Raw genomic sequence first — 21168 nt, 5'->3', positions numbered from 1 at the left:
AGCTCTCACTGGCACAGCCCCAGAATATCTGAAAGACCTTTTGCTAATATCTGAAAGACCTTTTGCTAGCATATCAGCCCAATAGAGCTCTCAGGTCTTCTGACGCTGACTTTCTCTGTGTACCACATGTACAAAAGAAGAGATTTGGTGAGGCTGCATTCTCATTTTATGCACCCAAATTGTGGAATGCACTGCCAGTTTACATTAGGGATGCAACCTCAGCAAATATTTTCATGTCAAGACTAAAAACCCATCTTTTCAATATTGCCTTTAAATTACTAAATAATTAAATATATTATATAATGTTACAAGCACACAAAAGTGCTATACAAATAAAAGTTATTATTATAAAAAGTTATTATTTGAGCACTACCTACATCTTGTATTGCCCACTAATCCTTTATCTCTACCGGCAATTATCACAATCTGCTTTCTCCCTATTCCTGTTGTTTCATGACTCCTCCTCTCACAACCCTTCCAATCAAATCCATCCACCATGCTCAACTGACCACAATCTCATTGTCGCAGGAGGACTTTGTAGGCCTCAGCTCATGCAGCTTCATGTCCCTCCACTTCCTTGCCCTTGTGGAGACATGGATTACACCGGAAAACACAGACACTCCGGCAGTTATCTCTGATGCCTTTTCTCATTCCCCTAGACTCTCAGGTCGAGGGAGGGGCACAAGACTCATCTCACCTAAGTGGTAAAATTATGTCCTTCCCCTGTCACGCCTGTCCATATCCTCCTTCAAATTCCATGCTGTTTCTGTCACCTCCCCTGTCAAACTTCACATTGTTATTATCTATTGTCCCCCAGGTCAGCTTGGCCACTTCCCAGAAGAGATGGATGTCCTTCTCAGCTCCTTCCCTGATGATGGCACACACCTCGCACTGCTGGGTGACTTCACCATCCAGTCAGAGAAGCTTCTCTCGTCTGGAGTACTTGAACTTCTCCTCTCCCTCGAACTTACCCTGTCCCACTATCCTCCGACTCATATGGCGGGCAATCAGCTCAACCTTATCTTCACCAGATCCTCTCATACCTCCAACCTTACTGTTACCCCTCTTCCAGTTTCTAATCATCATTTTGTGTCCTTAATAATAATAATAATAATAATAATAATAATAATAATAATAATAATAATAATTCATTATATTTATATAGCGCTTTTCCGGGGCTCAAAGACGCTGACAATATGGAAAAAACAGAAACACAGAAACAACAAGCAACAGATAACATGAGCACATAGAACACAGAGTTAACGAGCAGGCACAGGGAACAATTAACATAGCAATGTCCAGCGGGGGGTGGCAGGGTTAGGGGAGATGGTTAAGGGTAGGGAAGGTTGTATGCATGGGAGAACAGGTAGGTTTTGAGGTGGGATTTAAAAGTGGAGAGTGAGGGTGAGTCTCTGAGTGGCTGAGGGAGAGAATTCCAGAGAATTCTTCTCCCTTCCCCTCAAATCCACCCCCTCCCAGTCAGTCTCTACCCACTCTGTATCTTCTTTTCACAACCTGTGTACCCTCTCCTCCACCACTCTCTCTTCCTCTGTTTTATCCTCCCTACCCTCTGCTGAATCCTTCTCGTCCACTCTTTCCTCATCCTTCAACTTTCTCTATCCACTGACCTCAAGGCCAGCACGACCCTCTCTTAGCGATCCGTGGCTGTATGAAACCCTGCAACCTTGTAGAATAGGTTTGAGGTCCTGATTGGGGTGCGGCAGGGATGCTTGCTTTCGCCCCTCCTCTTCCTCCTCTGCATAGACTGGACTATGAAACAGGTAACCAGCAACAGCCAAACTGGCATACAGTGGAGCCTGACGGAACAGCTAGAAGATCTGGATTTTGCTGATGATTTAGTTTAGTTTAGTTTAGTTTAGTTTATTAGTTTATTATATCGAGGACAATCCAAATACATGAACCATATAAAATACAGTAAAAAAGGCAGCGTTAGCCTAGTCGGCTACTTTTCAGCTGAAGTCCCCGGCCAGTTGCAACATGGCATCCTGAAAATTAACGTCATTAGTTAAAATAAAACATTTAAATATTCTAAGAACACGTGGCTGAGACAAGGTACCCCAACATCACACTTGACAAAAAACACACGTAAGCAAGCTGAGGTGATTGAAGGGGCTACAACAAACACCACATACACACTTATGGGGGCAGCGACATTTCAAGCACATAGAAGCCACAGGACAATTACAGGCCACACAACATTAAGCACTTACAAACAGCAATACATTAAACAAAACAAAACATACAAAAAAAAGGCATTATGGAGAGGCAGCACAGAGAGGGATTAATGAGGACAAGTATAGTTCTGTGTCAGCCAGGCTTTCATGTGTGTTGTGAAGGTGAAGTAAGTATGTATGTCTTTGAGTTGGTTGGGTAGTGAGTTCCAGTTTTCTATTGCTATCACTGAGAAGGATTGCTTACTGAAGGTGCTTTTCTTGAATGGAACTATAAGGTCGCCACGAGAGGTGCTTCTGGTGGGCCGTAAGCTGTGGTCACGCTGGTTTATGAAAGAGTTAAGCGGGGGAGGAGCTTTGTTATGCAGAATTTTATGGATGAGACAGATGTTTTTGTATTTGATGGTGTCTTCCCAGCTAAGGTATTTACATTTGTCTAGGATGGTACAGTAGTGTGTGCTGTTGGGCTTCTGGTCCATGACCTTAAGGGTCCGCTTGTATAGGGTGGCTAATGGCTTTAGGGAAGTGCTGTATGCATGGCCCCAGCTTGTCAAACACCCCAGCTTGTCAAACATAATTGATGCGTCCATATATAGTCTGGCAGCACTCATGGTCAGTGAGCTTCTGATGTACCTGAAGTTTGCCAGGCCAAACTTCACCCTACCAGACACTTTCTTGATGTGCTCTTTGAAAGTCAGGTTTGAATCAATGATGATCCCTAAATATTTGAACGACAGAACTATACTAATGTTTTGCCCTGAGATGGTTATGTTTGCCGTGGTCATATTGTGTTGTTTGGAGAAGAACATTCCTACAGTTTTATTAACGTTGAGCTGGAGGCAAGAGCTGTTGAGCCATTTGGTGACCTTTTCCATAGCAGAGCTAAGTTTGGCAGCTGCCAGGTGTTTGTTCTTGTCATGCACATATAAAACAGTGTCATCAGCGTACATTTGTACATGCACTTCTGGGCAGACAGATGGTAGGTCGTTGATATATAGGCTAAACAAGAGTGGGCCAAGTATGGAGCCTTGTGGTACCCCGGTGCAAGACATGATGGTAGGTGAGCGCTGATTGTTTATCTGGACTAGCTGATTTCTGTCACTGAGATATGAGTCCAACCATTTAAGGGCTGATGGCAGAAGGCAGACAGCTTGGTGATAAGGACCTGGTGATTGACTGTGTCGAAGGCTTTGCGGAGATCTAAAAACACAGCACCTACAACACCTCCTCTATCAACCATACCTTTGACCTTTTCTAGGAAGTAGCAGTTGGCCGTTTCTGTAGAGTGTAGGGTCCTAAAGCCAAACTGCATTGGATGAAGGGGAAATGGGCTATTGCTTAGAAAGTGAACGAGCTGCTCTGTAACCCACTTCTCAGTGACCTTGGAGATAATGGGTAAAATACTGATTGGCCTATAGTTACCAACATCCTGGGGATCACCTGACTTGAAGATGGGAGAAACAATAGCTGTTTTCCAGGTAGGCTACTAGGGACTGTTTCCTCAAGTATTGATTGGTTGATTATTTGTGTAATGGGGTGGACTAGGTGTTCTTTCAGAGATTTCAGCATTGTAGTGTCCATTCCTTCGCTGTTGAGAGTTTGAGAGATGAAATTATGACTTGGGTTTTGTGTGCCGAGATGGGCTGAATGCTGAAAGAGGGCTTGGTTTCATCAAGTTCAACATTATTGTTGGTTATTTGAGAAAAATGATGTGCGAACTCTTTTACAGAGTCAATGAAATATGTGTTAAAAGCTACAGCTTTTTTTGGATCTTGTGTTAAGTTGTCATTCCGTTTCAGCTGTATCTGTTTCCTAGGCCTGTGGTTGGTTCCCATGACATTTTGGATTTGTTCCCATATCCGTTTGGTGTTTCCCTTTGCCTCTTTGATGATAGTAATGAAGAAATTAGCTTTAGCCTTTCTGATCATTTTGGTAACCTGTGGCTTATTCTCCAAAGCTCTCTTCAAAGCAAAGTCTCTTTCTTTTATCAGGTTAACTATCTCGGTGTTGAACCAGGGAAGGGAGTTGTTTTTTTTCCTTTCCTTTCACTTTTTGAGTAAATGTGTTGACTAGACTTTGTCTATGTATATGGGTCCCACCCAAACCTGGCTACGAAAAATTCTAAGAAGAAAATACCCCCTGAGCCTGCGAGAGCGGGGGCGGAAGATGGCTCATCGGCAGACAACCCGGTAACGAACACAGGAACGGAACAGACTACGAGATTGATGATCAGCATACCTGAGGCTCCGACAGCTACAGCAGGACACACGCTCCAGAACTGCGTATGTGGTTGGACAAAGGTTACTTCCACCCATGGCCTGAAGATACACCAGGGCAAGAAAGGGTGCCTAAAGAAGGGTCAACAGGGAAGTCGCATCGACAGCTACTTTTTGAGAAGCAGGCCGAGTCAGTCGACTGAAGTTCAGCAGCAGGACACACACCACAGTCTGCAGGACATCAACACCCCTGTCCCAGAGGAGGAAGAACAAGGCACAGGAGAGCAACCTGAATCCAACACATCACGACCACCAGCAGAGAAGAAGATCCAGGGGCGAAGGCCATTAGTCAAGTGGCCAAAGTCCTGCAACAAGACGCTGTGGAAGGAGGTCAACACTGATCTCTGCAACATCCTAGAAGGGATCAGAGGCACCACCATGAAGAAGTTGGAGAGAATGGGCAACCTCATCTATGCCTATGGAGTGGAACAGTTCGGAGTGGTCGAAGGCAAACGATCTACTCAGTCAATTCCCACCAAGTCCAGAAGGCAGACAGAAATAGACCGACTAGTCAAGGAGAGGAGGCAGCTGAAGAAGCAATGGAGGAAAGCCACAGAGGAGGAGAAGGAGGGAATAAACCTGCTGCAGGAAGAGATTAAGAGCAGGCTTGCAACACTGAGGAGAGCTGAAAACCTCCTGAAGAGGCGCAGAAGGAAGGAGCAAACAAGATCACGCTTCTACAAAGATCCTTTCAAATTTGTGAAGACTCTCTTCACAAAGGAGAAGAGCGGAAGTCTCTCAGTGGCAAAGGCCCACCTGGAAGAACATCTGAAAAAGGGCTGCACAGATGACCGACACCAGGAAGAGGTCACGCTCCCACCTGACATGCCACCAGTCAATCCACCAGAGCACAAACTAGATATCAGTCCACCCAGGTGGAGTGAAGTAGACAACACTGTGCGTAGAGCAAGGGCCGCGTCAGCTCCAGGTCCCAACGGAGTTCCATACAGGCTCTACAAAAACGCACCAGATGTCCTGAGATTCCTCTGGAAGCTGATGAAAGTTGTGTGGCAAAAGAAGGCGATACCAACGTCCTGGCGGAGAGCCGGAGGGATCCTTATCCCCAAGGAAAAGGACTCAACAGAAATCGGACAGTTCCGGCAGATCAGCCTTCTAAATGTCGAGGGAAAAATCTTCTTCAGCGTGGTCGCTCATAGGCTGGCAGGATACCTGCAAAGAAACAACCTGATTGACACGTCAATCCAGAAAGCAGGCATCTCAGGCTTCTCAGGGTGTGTCGAACATGCTAGTGTCATCTGGCATCAGATCCAGGTCGCCAAGAAGGAGGGAACGGATCTCCAGGTGGTGTTCCTGGATCTCGCGAATGCCTTTGGCTCAGTCCCTCACAACCTCCTGTGGACAGCCTTCGACTACTTCAGGATCCCACCAGCTCTCACAACCCTTGTCAAGGCCTACTTCCAGGACGTCCAGCTCTGCGTGACCACAGCAGAGTACACCACAGCATGGCAACATCTGGAAGTGGGAATCATGGCCGGCTGCACCATCTCCCCGCTGGCCTTCACCATGGCCATGGAGGTCATTATTCGGGCCTCTCGATGGGTGGTTGGCGGACAGCGAATAAGACCTGGGCTGAGGCTGCCGCCGATCAGAGCCTACATGGATGACCTCACAACACTCACCACGACCAAGGCTTGCACAGTACGGCTACTAAGAAAGCTCCAGGAAAACATTGAGTTGGCTCGCATGAAGATCAAGCCGAGCAAGTCCAGAAGCATCTCCATTGTCAAGGGGAAGCTGTCAGACCACCGCTTCCACATTGGCAAAGAACCCATTCCAACGGTCTCCGAGAAGCCTGTGAAGAGCCTAGGTCGTTGGTATGATGCCTCCCTCAAAGATAAAGAGCAAGTAGAGCAGCTCAGGAAGGAGGTAGCCAGCGGCCTGGAGAACATCGACAGAACCCTGCTTCCTGGCAAGCTGAAGCTCTGGTGCATGCAGTATGGACTACTTCCACGTCTCCTGTGGCCACTAACCCTCTATGAAGTTCCTCTCTCAAAGGTGGAAAAGCTGGAGAGACTGGTCAACTCATATGCAAGGAAGTGGCTTGGCCTTCCCAGGTGCCTCAGCAGCATTGGGCTCTACGGCAAAGGGATGTTACACCTGCCCATTTCCAGTCTGACAGAGGAGTACAAGTGTGCCAAAGTCAGACTGGAGATGATGCTTCTGGATTCGAATGATCCATTTGTAGCCCAAGCTGGGAGGAAGTGGACCCCATTGGCTGCAACTGAGCAGGCAAAGGCAGCACTCAGACACAGGGACATTGTGGGCCGAGTGCAGGAGGGTAGGAGTGGTCTTGGCCTCGGGATTAGTACACCGGCCTGGAGCAAGGCCAATCCATCTCAGAGACGCAAGCTGGTGGTCCAGGAGGTACGTCGGGAAGAGGAAGCAGGAAGGCGCGCACAAGCTGTGGCGCAGGCAAAGCAAGGGCAGTGGATGGCATGGGAAGGAGTGGAAAAGAGGAAGATCTCCTGGAAAGATCTGTGGGAGATGGAGGCATTCAGAGCGAGCTTCACCATCAGGGCTGCCTACGATGTCCTGCCTTCTCCTGCAAACCTAAGCCAGTGGTATGGCGAAGACCCCACGTGCCCTCTATGTCAAAGTCCAGCAACACTGAAGCACATCTTAGTGGGATGCAAGACCAGCCTCACCCAAGGCCGTTACACCTGGCGGCACGACCAGGTGCTAAGGTGTCTTGCAGCAGTGCTGGAAAGTCAACGGACAAGTGTGAACGCCCTTCCTCCCCCATCATCCCGGTGGCAGCCAGCACCATTTGTTCGGGAGGGCGAGGGTCAAGCCAGCCTCACCACCATAAGACCAGACACTGGGCAGCTGGGCAGAGCACGGGACTGGAAGCTGCTGGCAGACTTGGACAAGAAACTCTGCTTCCCAGCTGAGATCGCAGCCACCAACCTGCGACCAGACCTTGTGCTGTGGTCAGCCTCGCTCAAGCTCGTTTACATCATCGAGCTCACTGTGCCCTGGGAGGGTGCAGTGGAGGAGGCCTACGAGCGGAAGAGGCTGAGGTACACTGAACTCGCAGCAGATGCCCAACAACAAGGCTGGACAGCGAAGGTACGCCCAGTGGAAGTAGGCTGCAGAGGGTTCGTAGCCACCTCAACATCCAGGCTACTCAGGGAGATGGGAGTGCGAGGGAAGACCCACCGGCAGGCAATCAAGGACCTCTCCAGGGCTGCTGAAAAGGGGAGCCAGTGGCTGTGGATGAAGAGAAAGGACTCGACCCGGGCGTTCAAATGAGCTGATCGCATCTAGGGAGTGAACCTGGGACGCTGGGATTCACTGCTGAACCCTCTGGAGGTGTCGTGGGCTTATCAGCGAAACATTCATGAAGGAGGGCGCCCACTTGACAACCCAAAGGATGCCATCGCTCATTTGAACACCACAGAGTCTCATCGGTGCCTTAAGTATGTATGTATCGAGGGATATCAACATCTAGTCCTACATAACAGATCTGTAGTTTGGTTGCTAGTGTCTTGGAGTCTACCTCTACGCTGTTCCCAGTGAGGATGTTATTCCAACCAATCTGTTGCACTGCTCTTTCAAAGTTATCCATTTCCTTGTGGGGGATCCTTAATTGCTCAACTGGATTAAATGGATGTTTAAAACGATTCTTAGTCAGTTTTCTGGACAGTAGTGTCAGGTTATGATCAGAAAGACCAGTAATGAAATTATATGTCTTGACTACTCTTTCAGGCTTGTTGCTGAAGATCAGGTCTATCTGTGTCTGGGAGGATGCAGTTATTCTAGTTGGGCCATCTAGTTGTTTAAACTCCAGACCGTCTGTGAGCTGCTTAAGAGGTTTCCTAATTGACTTGTCTAGCCAGTTACAATTCAGGTCACCAATCACTTCTGTTTTTGAGTCACACTCTTGAAGTAGCTTTTTGAATGTAATGTAAAAATCCTTGTTAGCAGAAGGTGGGCGATAAACAACAATGAGCACAAAATACATTTCTCGAGAAAGCTGTACATTCAGACCGATGCATTCTAAGTCATGTTCGAAAGACCAGTTTATTAGTTGACAGTTAAAAGTCTTTGATATAAATCATGACACCACCATGTCTGTCAGCCAATCGGTCTAGTCTAAACGTGTTGTACCCTGGGACATTTAATACAGCGGATGGAGAGTTATGTAACCAAGTCTCACTTAGGCCTAGGAAGTCCAGAAGTTAGAGTAAGAAGATGGTGTATTTGCTCAGCCTTTGGGGAAAGGCTGCGAATGTTAATGTGACCTCCTAAAATACCACTCGGTTTGTGTCGCGGGTCCCAGATCAGTAAAGAGTGATTCAGTTTTTAGTTTCAGTTTGCAGTGGATCCCAGCCGGTGACGCGCGTTCAGCCGACCATCCTGGGAGACATTGGTGTTGCGCTCCAATTCACTTCTCCGTTCCCCGAGATCAATGGATGAGTCCCCGAGTTGATGTCGCTCCCCCGGTCCATCCACGCCAATCAGACAGGAGACGATTGGCATCAGATTAGGTTGGTGCATACATTCAAGAATTTTCGAATCTCTGTTGTGATCACATACCTGAGAGGCAGCATTGTTGCATTTGATGTCTCCATTGCTGGCGTCGGTAATCGGTCCAGGACAGGGGTGCACATCTCCACTCAAAAGTAAGTAGATTCAAGATTGTGATGATAATAAGATTGTCGCTTTGACGTTTGTGTTGGGCAGTGCTGCTGCGTTTGATTTGCTCGTGGCCTGCGGTGTTGACAAACGCTTGCAGCAAAACATGTTTGCCGAATCCAAAATGTTTCGTCGGCAGTGCATTTAGTTGCATACAGTTGCCGTTATAGGCTAGCTTTGTAATCGAATGTGGCCCGGTGTCTAAAAAGTAAAAAAAAAAACGAAAGTTAAAAGTGCGAGGAGTGCTCCCCGCACACATGTGCTACCTGCTTCAGCCATGTTCAATGTCACTTGTCATTTGGCACTACTAGCACACACACACACACACACACACACACACACACACACACACACACACACACACACACACACACACACACACACACACACACACACACACCAACAGACAAAAATCACACAAACTAGAGGTAACAGCTGCTTCACTTGGGCTCAAAATTAACTCACCAATTAATACCAATAACCAAGTAATGCGAATAAACAACAAGAACAACACACCAATAATCATGGATCCAAAACCAGCTAGAGGATGTAGTTAGTTTCACATACCTCGGGAGTATAATTACTGTGGACAGAGGATCGGAAGAGGATGTCAAAACCAGAATTGGAAAACCAAGAACATTTAACATCTCAAACAAAATCGGGATAACAAAAAATCTATCACTCAAGACCAAACAAAAAATCTGCAACTCAAATGTCAAATCCACTCTACTTTACGGATCTGAAACCAGGAAGACAACCACCAACATACTCAACAAACAACAGACATTTAATTAACTGCTGCCTCCGGCGCATCCTGGGAATCTATTGGCCCAAACCATCATATCAAACAGCAACTTGTGGGAACTCACCAAACAAGAAACAATAGAAATCCAAATCAGGAGGGGAACTGGAATGGAATAGAACTGGATAGGCCACACACTCGTAAAACCAAACAAATCAATCACAAAGCAGCTGGCTCTAACATGGAACCCACAAGGCAGGAGGAAGAGAGGAAGAACTAGAACCACCTGGAACCACAGAACAGGGGATGAAGGCCGAAGGGCTGTCATGGCAACAACTGGATCAGAAGGGTGGAGGGGATTCATCGATGGCCTATGTTCCCTAGGGAATTTAAAGGCTTAAGTAAGTAAATAAGTGGCAACACCAGCAATATGTTAAAACATCTTTCGACCCAACATGGCCTAAAATTACAGGAATGTTTTTACACTCTACGCACGAATGCCACTGCTTCCCACGCGAGCAACACGTCCATTACTGAGGGTAAATATCCTATGCTAATAATATAAGCAGGCAGGCTTAACAGAATTTTACTTTGACTAAGACACCCTAAATGACAACGAATGCTGTACAAATATTCTCCCATTTCATCCATTTTAGATGATGACAGCCAGACTGTTGCTATAGCCAGCTGCTCGTATTTCTAATTTCAGTGGCTCATATTTCATATTGCTCAAGGGGTTATTCCTAATAAAGCAATTTCCTCATCATATTTGTTTTCAGTCAAGTTATAACTTTTTAAGAAAAGGTTTTCAGACTCAAGATAATACAACTGCTGTGTTGTCGCTGAAAACCAGTGTAGGCCTACTTTTCCCCCCCACACAGAACATTGTTAGGGAATCAATAAATAATTTAACCGATAAGCAGAATTGATAATGGAATCAGTATCAATAACACCGTATCACATTTTCCAGTATGTTATGGATCGTTGTTCTGCTGGAAGATCCATCTGCGCCTCATCCTCATGTTGGATGGCAACAGATTGTTCTCAAGAATTTCCAAGTACCATGTGAAGAGAAACAGCCCCATATCATGATTCTTCCACTTCCGAACTTCACTGTAGGTGTGGTATTTTTTTAGGATCATATGCAGAACCATTTCTCCTACAAACATGGCACGTCGTATTGTTGCCGAAAAGTTACATTTTTGTCTCGTCTGACCAGACTACATTCTCCCAGGCTTCTCCAAATGTTCTGTGGTAAATGTCAAACGAGCTTCAACAAGTACTTTCTTCAGTAATGGAGTCTTCCGGGGTGATTGAGACCGTGGCGGTGGAGTGCATTTCGTATTGTTTTCTTTGTGACAACTGTACCCGCTGCTTCCAGGTCTTTCTGTAGCTCTGCTCGAGTGGTTGTTGGCTCTCTTCTGACTAACTTTCTGAATGCCCAGTCAGAAATCTTGCGAGAAGCTTCTGTGCGTGCGACGATTAATGGTCGAGTGATGTTCCTTCCACTTGCGGATAATGGCCTGGTGCTTATAGGAACATTTAGGAGTTGAGAAATCAAGTAGCCATTACTATGCTACTCAACAATCTCGTTGCGAAGGTCTCTTTACCTCTACCCATCGTGAGATGTTTCTAGCAGGAAAGCTAATGATTTGTTTACTTGCATTCAGAGGTGGAAAACCCTTTTTCAAAGACAATGATTCTAATTAGCACAAGTAGGAGAACTCATTGGTATAAGTTGGTTTAGTGTTTTTTCTTACGCCAGGAAGAAGGGAACACACTGGCAATGTCTACCTCAGCGGCACATGTGCATGGTGGAACTGCTGCGGCTCTCACGCCTGCGGTGTCCATACTGACAGCGTTTCTGCTGTGGCTCTAGCTACTGTCAGCGCTATCTTTGTACATTGAGTTTGCCTTTGATAATGGCCATCAATATTATAATGTTTCATTTCACTTCATTATAAATTGTTCTGGGTTCAGTCTAGGGGTGTAACGGATCACGGATAATCCGTGATCCGTTCGGATCGCCCTCCACGGTTCGGAACGCATGTGTACCGCGGATCAATACCAATTTTTTTTTTTCTTTTTTTTTTTTTTTTTCCTAACACCAGGGGAGCCACCCCTCCTAAATTTCGTTCTTTGGTACCTGTACTGTAGCAATGACAATAAAGACCATTCATTCATTCAAATGTAACCGGTAGAAAAACAATCATGTGCGCTTTATTCTCACTCTCTGCATGTGTACTGAGTTGACAACAACATTCATTCACTCATCTCTGTCCCAATTATATCACGTCATATCACCCGCTAAGCAGCCTGGGTGATTGTGTAAACACACAAAAAAAGTACTCTGTTACTTTGCAGCAGTGATGTTATATATATGTTGTTATATATATATGTTGTTATATATAGATGTTATATATATGTGATATATATATCAGTTTTGACATCTTGAATGTTGTTTTTTTGTTTCACACATTAAAAGTGGTGTTTTTACAGAATTCAAGGAAAATGTTGTTTTTATTTAAAAATATATATGTTTTGTGTTGATCCGAAAAATGATCCGATCCGTGACTCAAAATCCGTGACACGATCCGATCCGTGAGTTAGGTGATCCGTTACACCCCTAGTTCAGTCTCTGCTGTCATCCATCCCTAATGAGCGGTTCGATAATAATAATAATAATATAAGCAGAAAGCAGTCACGTCATTTTAGTTCACCCTCTTTCAGAGCAAGAGTACTTCATTACCTCAGCAACACCTACTGTAGTATAATAGTACCTATATGGCTTTTAATTGTTGTTTTGAGTAGAGAGAGAGAGAGGGAGAGAGAGAGAGGGAGAGAGAGAGAGACTTCTTAAGCCATGTCTCGACTTGTCATATAACTTGTTTACACAGTTCTAATTTATTTGTACTTATATATTTTTTAATTGCAATGTTCACACTTCTTTTTCACTTATTAACAACAGATAGCAGAAGTGATGTTTATGACATATTTACAGATGTAGACATTGAAACTATAGTGTATGTTGCTGGTATGATGTATGATGTCAATATGACTATCAACAGATCATTTTCACGCGCACGGCACGCAGAACAAATAGGTCCGAATAATAGATGGCGTGCCGCGGCAGCCAGCGTGAGACACGCTTGAGAAGTCTGGCTGCTCTAACGTGTTAACATGGACGCCGAAATGAAACGCACACGCGCTGCTGAGGTTGACGTCCGTGGTGTGGTCCCGCCATTACTGTGTCATACGTTATTCCTGTGTCATTCCACTTTATTGCACATAGCTTTTTTATAGATTGGAATATTACAATTTCTTTCGCTGTGTATTTATTGAGTTAATACCAATGTCTGGTCTAAATTTCATGTGAATAGCTGCAATGGAAATATGTTGAATAAAACATTGTTGATCTAGTGAATATTTATTTCCCCCACTGAAGCCTACTTTTCAGCATGATAAACAGGATTACCCCCCACCTAGTTGATAAGGTTACTGTTCAAATCTATCTCACCAAGATATAACTGAATTGAAAGCCATCATTTGCTTTTTCACTTTTTTCTCAATATATTATGTAGTATCTCATCATTACCACAGAGACAAAAGCCTGGCAAGTTCAGACTGTGTTCTACGATGTGCATTAGCTCTTGTACAAAAGTTAGGGGCCTGCAGTGTTTTTGGGCACTAAATCAGCTACCACTCAAATAATAGAGAGAAACAAATGAAAGGCTGCTTCGATCAGAACCATATATTTCCAATAAAACTTTAATCACCCGCTGATCCAGGCCCGTTTCCGCCAAAAGGCATTTTGTATGTAAATGTCTATGGATGTCTGGCGAAAGCTGCAGGTCAGCGAAAAATTGAGAGGCTTGGGTGTGTAATTAATTTAAGGGGAATAATGTTTTTAATATATTCTGCAGTGTGGGGGTCCTGCCAGCCAGGTCCACATCTCATTCATCTCCGCTGCTGAGGCTGACAGAATGAACCCCCATCAACACATCACCCCCAACACCCCAACCCTGACAGGGCGGGCACTCCGACATGACTAGTAACCAGACCGCCACATCACTTACAACTCCACTTCCTCTTTATAGCTTTGAAGAGAGTCAGTACAGAGAGCCTTATTACCCATAACTAGTAAGACATGGAACAGAATACACCGTTTTACCTTTTTTTAGTTCAAAGACCTAAAGGGTCTAAATTGGATTTGGTTTGCAGAGTTCCATTCAACACGGACATTCCCGTGTCCTGTGGATCCAAAAACAACACATCCAAAGGTAACTAATCCCGTAACATGTCGTCTCGGTAACCTTTTATCATAGATCGGGTGCTGATTTAGAGCAGGTCTGGATTATTCTTGGCTGTAGGCTTCGCCCTCTTGCGCTCTAAACCGTAAGCCTCAGCAAACAGGCTCATCACACCAGAGAGACTTCAAGGTGTGCAGCCCAGTTTTCATTGGCTTCCACATAAAGAACAGAGGCCCTTCAGAAGGCTTGTTTGAAGACCACCATCCCCTTTCCTGTGCCTGGGAATATCAAGGGCTTAAAGGAGGGGATGTTTCACCCAATTAATTTCATTTTCCTGGTTTGGCCTTGACCTTGGCTGCACCTGATTATTCGCCCAACCGGTTTTCAGAGAGGGATTTTTGTCATAGTTGGGTTATAACGTCTGCAAGGTGTTTTGGATATATTTCCGGAATAAATAGGGCTCTATAGCACCCGACATATTCAGTATGACTCAGACTACCGATTCAGTATCTAAGGAAACAACATACTGTATGTCTCTAAAAACAGTTTGGGTTAATCAACTACAACCAAGATCAGGGCCTAACCAGGAAAAACACATTTCTTTTAGGTGGAACATCCCTTTAAAAACTCACCTACAAATCACCTCTCTGAGTCTAACAAGCCCTGGTTTTAAACACTGTCATCTAATGTAACCAAAAGCATCCTGTGTCTATCTGATTTGATTTGAGGACTGATTGACTGAGCAACGGGAGCCACAGTTCCGTTCACGTCCCACTAGATGGCGATATTGTATTACAGAAAACCCCCCTGCTCTGCTGTTACCTCACCAACATTATTACTACACTACAATTCAGCCTGGGGAAGATGTCGCCCATAGGTACAGACCAGGGATCAGCTTGCCTTCTCCAAATTGTATTCTCCATCAACTAGGAGACAACACAAAACTGACCTAAGACTGGCGTCTGTAAGGCAGCATCATTCTACACACATTCTACACATTCTATACATATACCATGGGAAATCCACTGACAGTCGTGATGAGGGTTTGATGTTCTAAATCACACCTTTTATGCAGAATGACGAATTAATACTGTCATTAGCCGAGCCGAATCAGGTGTCATTGTTGAGCAGGACAAATAGCCTCATGCTATCGGTGTGCTCTAACGAGCTTCTGGCTGATGTATCTCCTCCAGCATATCTGGCTATAAATGATTAGAGGTGTCATACCGTAAATTGAAATCACATTACATCTTATTTGCATTCACACGTTCTTGTGAATTAGCTTGCCTAGACGAGGAGAGGGATGGTAGCTTAGCGAAAAAGAAGGATGTGAATGTCACAGCCCAAAGCGTCTCGGCTCACTTCTCTCTCAAGCCACTTTAGTTAATCTACGGATATTAAAATCTAATCATATGACCACATGAACAGGGATGCGATTATTAGAAGGATATTGATGTCACTATGAGTAGGCACTGATGGTACTGAGGATTGAAAAATCCAAATGCTAGCGAATAAGAGGTTTTTTCCTTAATTTGTTACCCCATGCAACACAATCAGAGATGATTGTTTATAATAAACAAATTCAAACCATTTCATTTCATAAAAGAGGCCAGTTTGTTAAGTTTCGTCACGGACGATTGAGCTGGTGGGTTCCTCTGTTGTAATGTAGTGAATACTGTATATGAATATATGGGGATATGTTCTCTTCTGCTCCTGAATAGGGCATACAAGTCCTTTACACGTTTTAGGACCTAAACCATCCTTCACCTCTGCTTAGATACACACTGTTCATCTAAAGAATATCACTGTTGATTTTGTTTACGTTGCTAGGTCCCAAACGCATTAGAGCATGTGGATATTTTACTAACACATGATGTCATTGTTAATCATCTTCATGCGATGGCCTGCTGATTTTAAACGTTGGCTGACTCCTCTCCTCAACCATGAACTTGACCTGAACTGCGATAGTGAATAGTAAAACAGTACAATAAACAAATGATTCAATTCCCAATTAGCGATTAGAAAAAACATTCTAATGCACCAGAGTTCAGGCCAGCTGTACTCAAACTCACCTCTACTGGCCCCTCTTCTCCAGCATACTAAATATTAATTATTCAGCTACAATTAGCAAGATGTCAATAGTAATTGCCACGAGTGCAGTGGTCCTCTGACATTCAAACACCTTAATTGTGAAGCTTACGCCTCGCACATGTTAATATCCCTCATTTTAATCAACGTGAGCTACAGTACGGAGCAGGCAGGCAGGGACACGCACACGCACGCACACGCACGCACACGCACACAAACACACACACACACACACACACACACACACACACGCACACACTGATACACATGGCTCATACATTCATTAGTATGTAAGATATAATAAATATTCCAGGGTAGCCTTCCCCTCTGCCATTCTTCCTCTGTGGTGTTTCCTGGCAGACCCGGCCCCTGCCTCTCTCTCCTTCCTCCGTGGTGTTTCCTGGCAGACCCGGCCCCTGCCTCTCTCTCCCTCCTCTCATGGCTGATGCCTACCATTCATCCCCATTAGTGGCCGGTGTCTTCTCCTCTCCTCTAATCCCCTCACATTGGTCTAAGTGACTGTTACTTACCTGCCTCTGTCCTTTTCCCTGTCCATAATTCCCCTTACATTGGCTTAACTGTTATTTACTGAGCTGGCGTCTACTGCTGTGGTTTGTCCCATAGGCCTAATGTTTCGCAAGCCAAGGAGTATAGTGTTGTGGATTATAGAGCAAAGTCATTTGTTGAGACCATGTCACTATGGTCTATGTAGTGTAGATGTCATATTAAAGAGGTATGGTTGAAATGCTTTACTCACACAGACCAAAACTTTGGGTATGTTATTGGTAGGTTATTTTTTCAGTGTCTCTCTCGCTCTGTGACTACGTCAATGTTGACAAACGGGGTTATGGGTAACCACCCCTGTGAACGGTCCACGTGACTATCTCACTCCACGGTAAACCTGCGTGTATTTATAAACCACGTCTATTTTCTCTCCTCTCCTCACCATCGATCTCTGTCTATAAAGGAAGTCCAAAATAGGAGGCCATTTGTTCTGCTTTGTGTTTCTGTGACAGGGAACAACCTCATCTCCTGTGGTTTGATGCTTCAACCAGCAACACACAGCGCCGCACACCCGCCACCTCCACCTCCCTGGCCGCTACTGGGACATAGAACAAAAACAGACTATCGCGTCGTTTCAAGTGTGGACGGTGGTTTCCCCATTCAAGTCACCTGTTTCATAAGGATTTGATTAGCTTATCAGTAATACCGGGGATACTTAACAAATAGACCTACAGCCAATTTAGATTGAGTATATGCAGTTGTGTTTCTGTCTCTGATGTTGGTGTTTTATATAAAGATAGACTCAGTAATCTACTGTATATACAGTAACGTCGCCTACGAACGTCTCTGCTACAGAGGACCGCTTTGTTGTTCGCTAGGTGGAGCGCCGGCTTGATTTATTCAGGATTTAATTGGAATCTTTTTGCTGGGAAAACGTCGTCCCTCCCTCTCCTCCTTGTCCCTCCATCCCTCCATCCCTCCACGGCCCACTCCCCTTTGGCTGACACCTGGACATTTTCCACACTCCCCCCCAAAAAACAGATCTGAATTCAATATTGGTTTTGAGAGGAATTTAAGGGCTCCGTTGGCTGATTCAGAGGGAACGTTGGTAAGATCCTCTGGGGCTGGACCTGGAAGGACTTGCGAGGATTACGCCCCCCCCCCCCCCTCACCCCCTTCCTCCCAAAGTGCCAGATGGATCTGTGGTGAAGTTATTGAATGACTAAAGGATAGATAAAGGAAGTAGCCTTGAGAACCGATGGTTTTTGAGTCTAATGGCCCATAGGGCAGGAGCGTATCTCCTGTTTCTGTAGCGTGAGGCGGCTTGATCTACAAGTACACCCCCTGGACATGACGCTGGTATGTCGCAGGGTCTTACCCCCAACCCTTAATGCTGAGTGCCAAGCAGGGAGGCATCGGGTACCATTTTGTATAGTCTTTGGTATGACTCGGTCGGGGATCGAACTCACGACCACCCAATCTCAGGGCGGACACTCTAACCGCAAGGCCACTGAGCTGGTAGAGGGTAGATAGTGTGTGTATAATGTGCCGATTTGAATTTGGGTAAACCACCGTGATATGGTTTACACGCATACTGTATAAAGAGCCGTACGGAAAAGGATGCCACATTTTCCCTCTCTGTCTTTTTCGTGATGACTCCCCCCCCCTCTGAGTCAATGTCATCATTTTGTGTCCCCGTCCTGTGTAAATTAACGGTTCGAGAAATGGAGTCAGGTCTTTGATGATGTCCGTTTAATCTCTTTTTGAATAATCCTATTACAAAGACGACCGTTCACATGCTTGGCTGGTCGGAGCATCGAACGGACAAAACAGAGTGTCCAATCTGTATTATTAACATGCACAAAAATTACATCTAAGCATATCTCGTCGATATCGATTATCACTCCCGACAGTATATAACTGAAATGGTGATGATGTGGGATGGATAATACATAAAGTACACACTGTGTTGTAACATAATGCTGTATTTACACAATTCTAAATATCACTAGAGGGGCTTTGTCCAAATAGGACTGCGCTCTAAACTGAAGTGCTTTATAGATTTGTATGAGCCGAGCTTATGGTGTTTGGGGCCCGGTCTAGGCTAGTGTGGGGTGGGTGAGTGGGTGGGTGGGTGGTGGGTGCAGTAACATCAGTAGTACACTGCGGGGTGGGGGGTACAGGAGGAGTATTGATGGCGGTGATAAAGAGATCTAATAATGCCATAAAGTCAGGGATGACAAGAGGCTGTAAGTGGAAAACAGGGTAAGACGGTGTAACCAGTAATCAGACGAGCGAGGGTGAAAAACGACACGAGCCGCCGTGTGCGGACATGGAGGATAAACCATGGGGGCCAGTGAAGGCTGAACGGGGGGGGGGGGGGTGGAGGCTGGAGAGGACAGGAGGAGGAGGAGGAGGAGGATGAGCAGCAGAGGTGACCCTCGCCGAAAGTACAGGACCCTGTAGGCCGTGCTGATTAGAACTCATAGGTCTCAATTTCACATGACACCGCCAATGTCTTCATTTCAACTGAGGGCAGTTCAGTGTTCCAGGGTGTGACATCTAAGGCTCCCTCGGGTTCACGGTGTCTCCCTCAAAGTATTTCATATCGGAGAAAGAAACGGTGAGGACGTAAGGGGGAGAATAATGCACCGTGATGCCTGTTTTTTCTTTCTCCCTTTATAGACCGTGGAACACTCCGTTTCTCCCCTCCCTTCTCAAACCCTCCATCGCTCCTTCTCTCCGTTCCTGCGGTGTGAATTTGATCTCGTTGCCATGTGGACATCCTGACCTGGCGGCGTGCCCTCCCTCGCTGCCACTCCTCCCTCGCTGCCTCCCCCCCCGACTGTCAAAGTGGGGGTTTCGAAACCACTCACTGGGTTACACAACCTCTCATTACCGTGGTTACACGGTAAAACTGTTGAGCTCCCCTCGACTTAGACGTTCCATCAGCTCGTATGACAACGGCCCTTCGGTGATGTTCTGACTGCATCAGGAAGGTCCCGTGTTCGGTTTGTTCCATGTGTTCATCGTTTCAACATGCTAGTGAGCTGTGCTGTCATTGGCCTAACCTACAGTACGTACTGTAAATGCTCCTTGCTCCCTGTGTGTACAATACGGTTGGAGGCTGGTTGGGGTAGAAATCGAAGGACGAGGTCATTGTAATGCATGGGACGGAATGAGGAACGGAAATACACATTTGAATACACATTTGATACCCTTCATTTCATCCCATGCATTACATTATTATGAACCCGTCCTCATATTTGTACCTCCACCAGCCTCACCTGATGTACAGTATGGTTTTACAAAGCAGGGCTGAAATGATAGCTTTCCCATTATGAGCTGCAGCAGAAGTCAGTCCTCAGACTGTTCCTTCAAAGGGACTGTTGTGTAAAACAAGACGACACCTTCGTTTGGACGTACACAGTGTTGTTTGTCCCAAACGGTCCAGACAGTATCTCTTACCTCATTATTTCATATCCTGTAGCAATATGGAAAAAAGGTTGTCGCCATGGACAGTAAATATCCAGCCCTGTGTGACCTTCATGGGGAAAGTCCCTTCGGTTGAGACGACAGGAAGAAACCTTCGATGGAACCATGGCTGTGTGTCTCTATGCTGATGAACAGGGAGAGGCGGACGGCTCGGGGCTGTGCACTCATGGTCCAGGCATGTCAGGGAGCCACAGAACAGCCTGGTCATGATGATGAGGTTCTACCAGCGGTAGAAAGCAGGCAGAATGTGGTCACTGTGGGCAGAAGCAGATGTGGATGGAAAAACAGTGTTTTCTGTCAGTTGCAATTCTGATAGAAATGTATGTAGAATGATAGATAGCATTATCCTGGATTCATTCAGCTTTAGTTAAATCACTTAACGAGTTCCAGAGTGACGGCTTTGAATCAGGGACCTTCGTCACGTCATACAGGGCAACAGTAGAGATGTCACTCAGACCGTGGTTTCAATAATGTCATATATAATAACATGTCTGTAATATTTAACGTATCATTGGAACGACTGGAGTAACTCAGGCAAAGGACTTAAATGTGCGACTCAGAGACAAAAATCTAAAATCTTACTCTTAGTCTAGAAAAAAGTATAGTCTTTACTTACAAAAAGGGTTCGGTACGCAGGTAGACAGTCAGCAGATAGGCAGACGGTCCGGCAAGGAGAAGGCAAAGTCAGATAAACTATCAGAGATCAAAAACCAGGGGGGTATTCCATCAACGACGCTACAGAAAAATCCTGGCTTATTTTTTAAGTCTCGGGATACTTATCAAAATAAACCCGGATTTTAAAAATAAATCTATCATAAATCAGAATAAATCTAGATTTTCATTAAGCGACGTTGATGGAATACTCCCCAGGAACACTTAACACTAGGAAAATCACTGGAACGTAACACAAAGGTACAAAGGCGAACTGGCACAGAGAAAGAGGAACACACAGACTAATGTTA

Source organism: Nansenia antarctica, assembly GCF_963989245.1.
Source record: "Nansenia antarctica genome assembly, chromosome: 1".
NCBI classification, from domain to species: Eukaryota; Metazoa; Chordata; class Actinopteri; order Argentiniformes; family Microstomatidae; genus Nansenia; species Nansenia antarctica.
Note: the sequence above shows the minus strand (reverse complement) of the source record.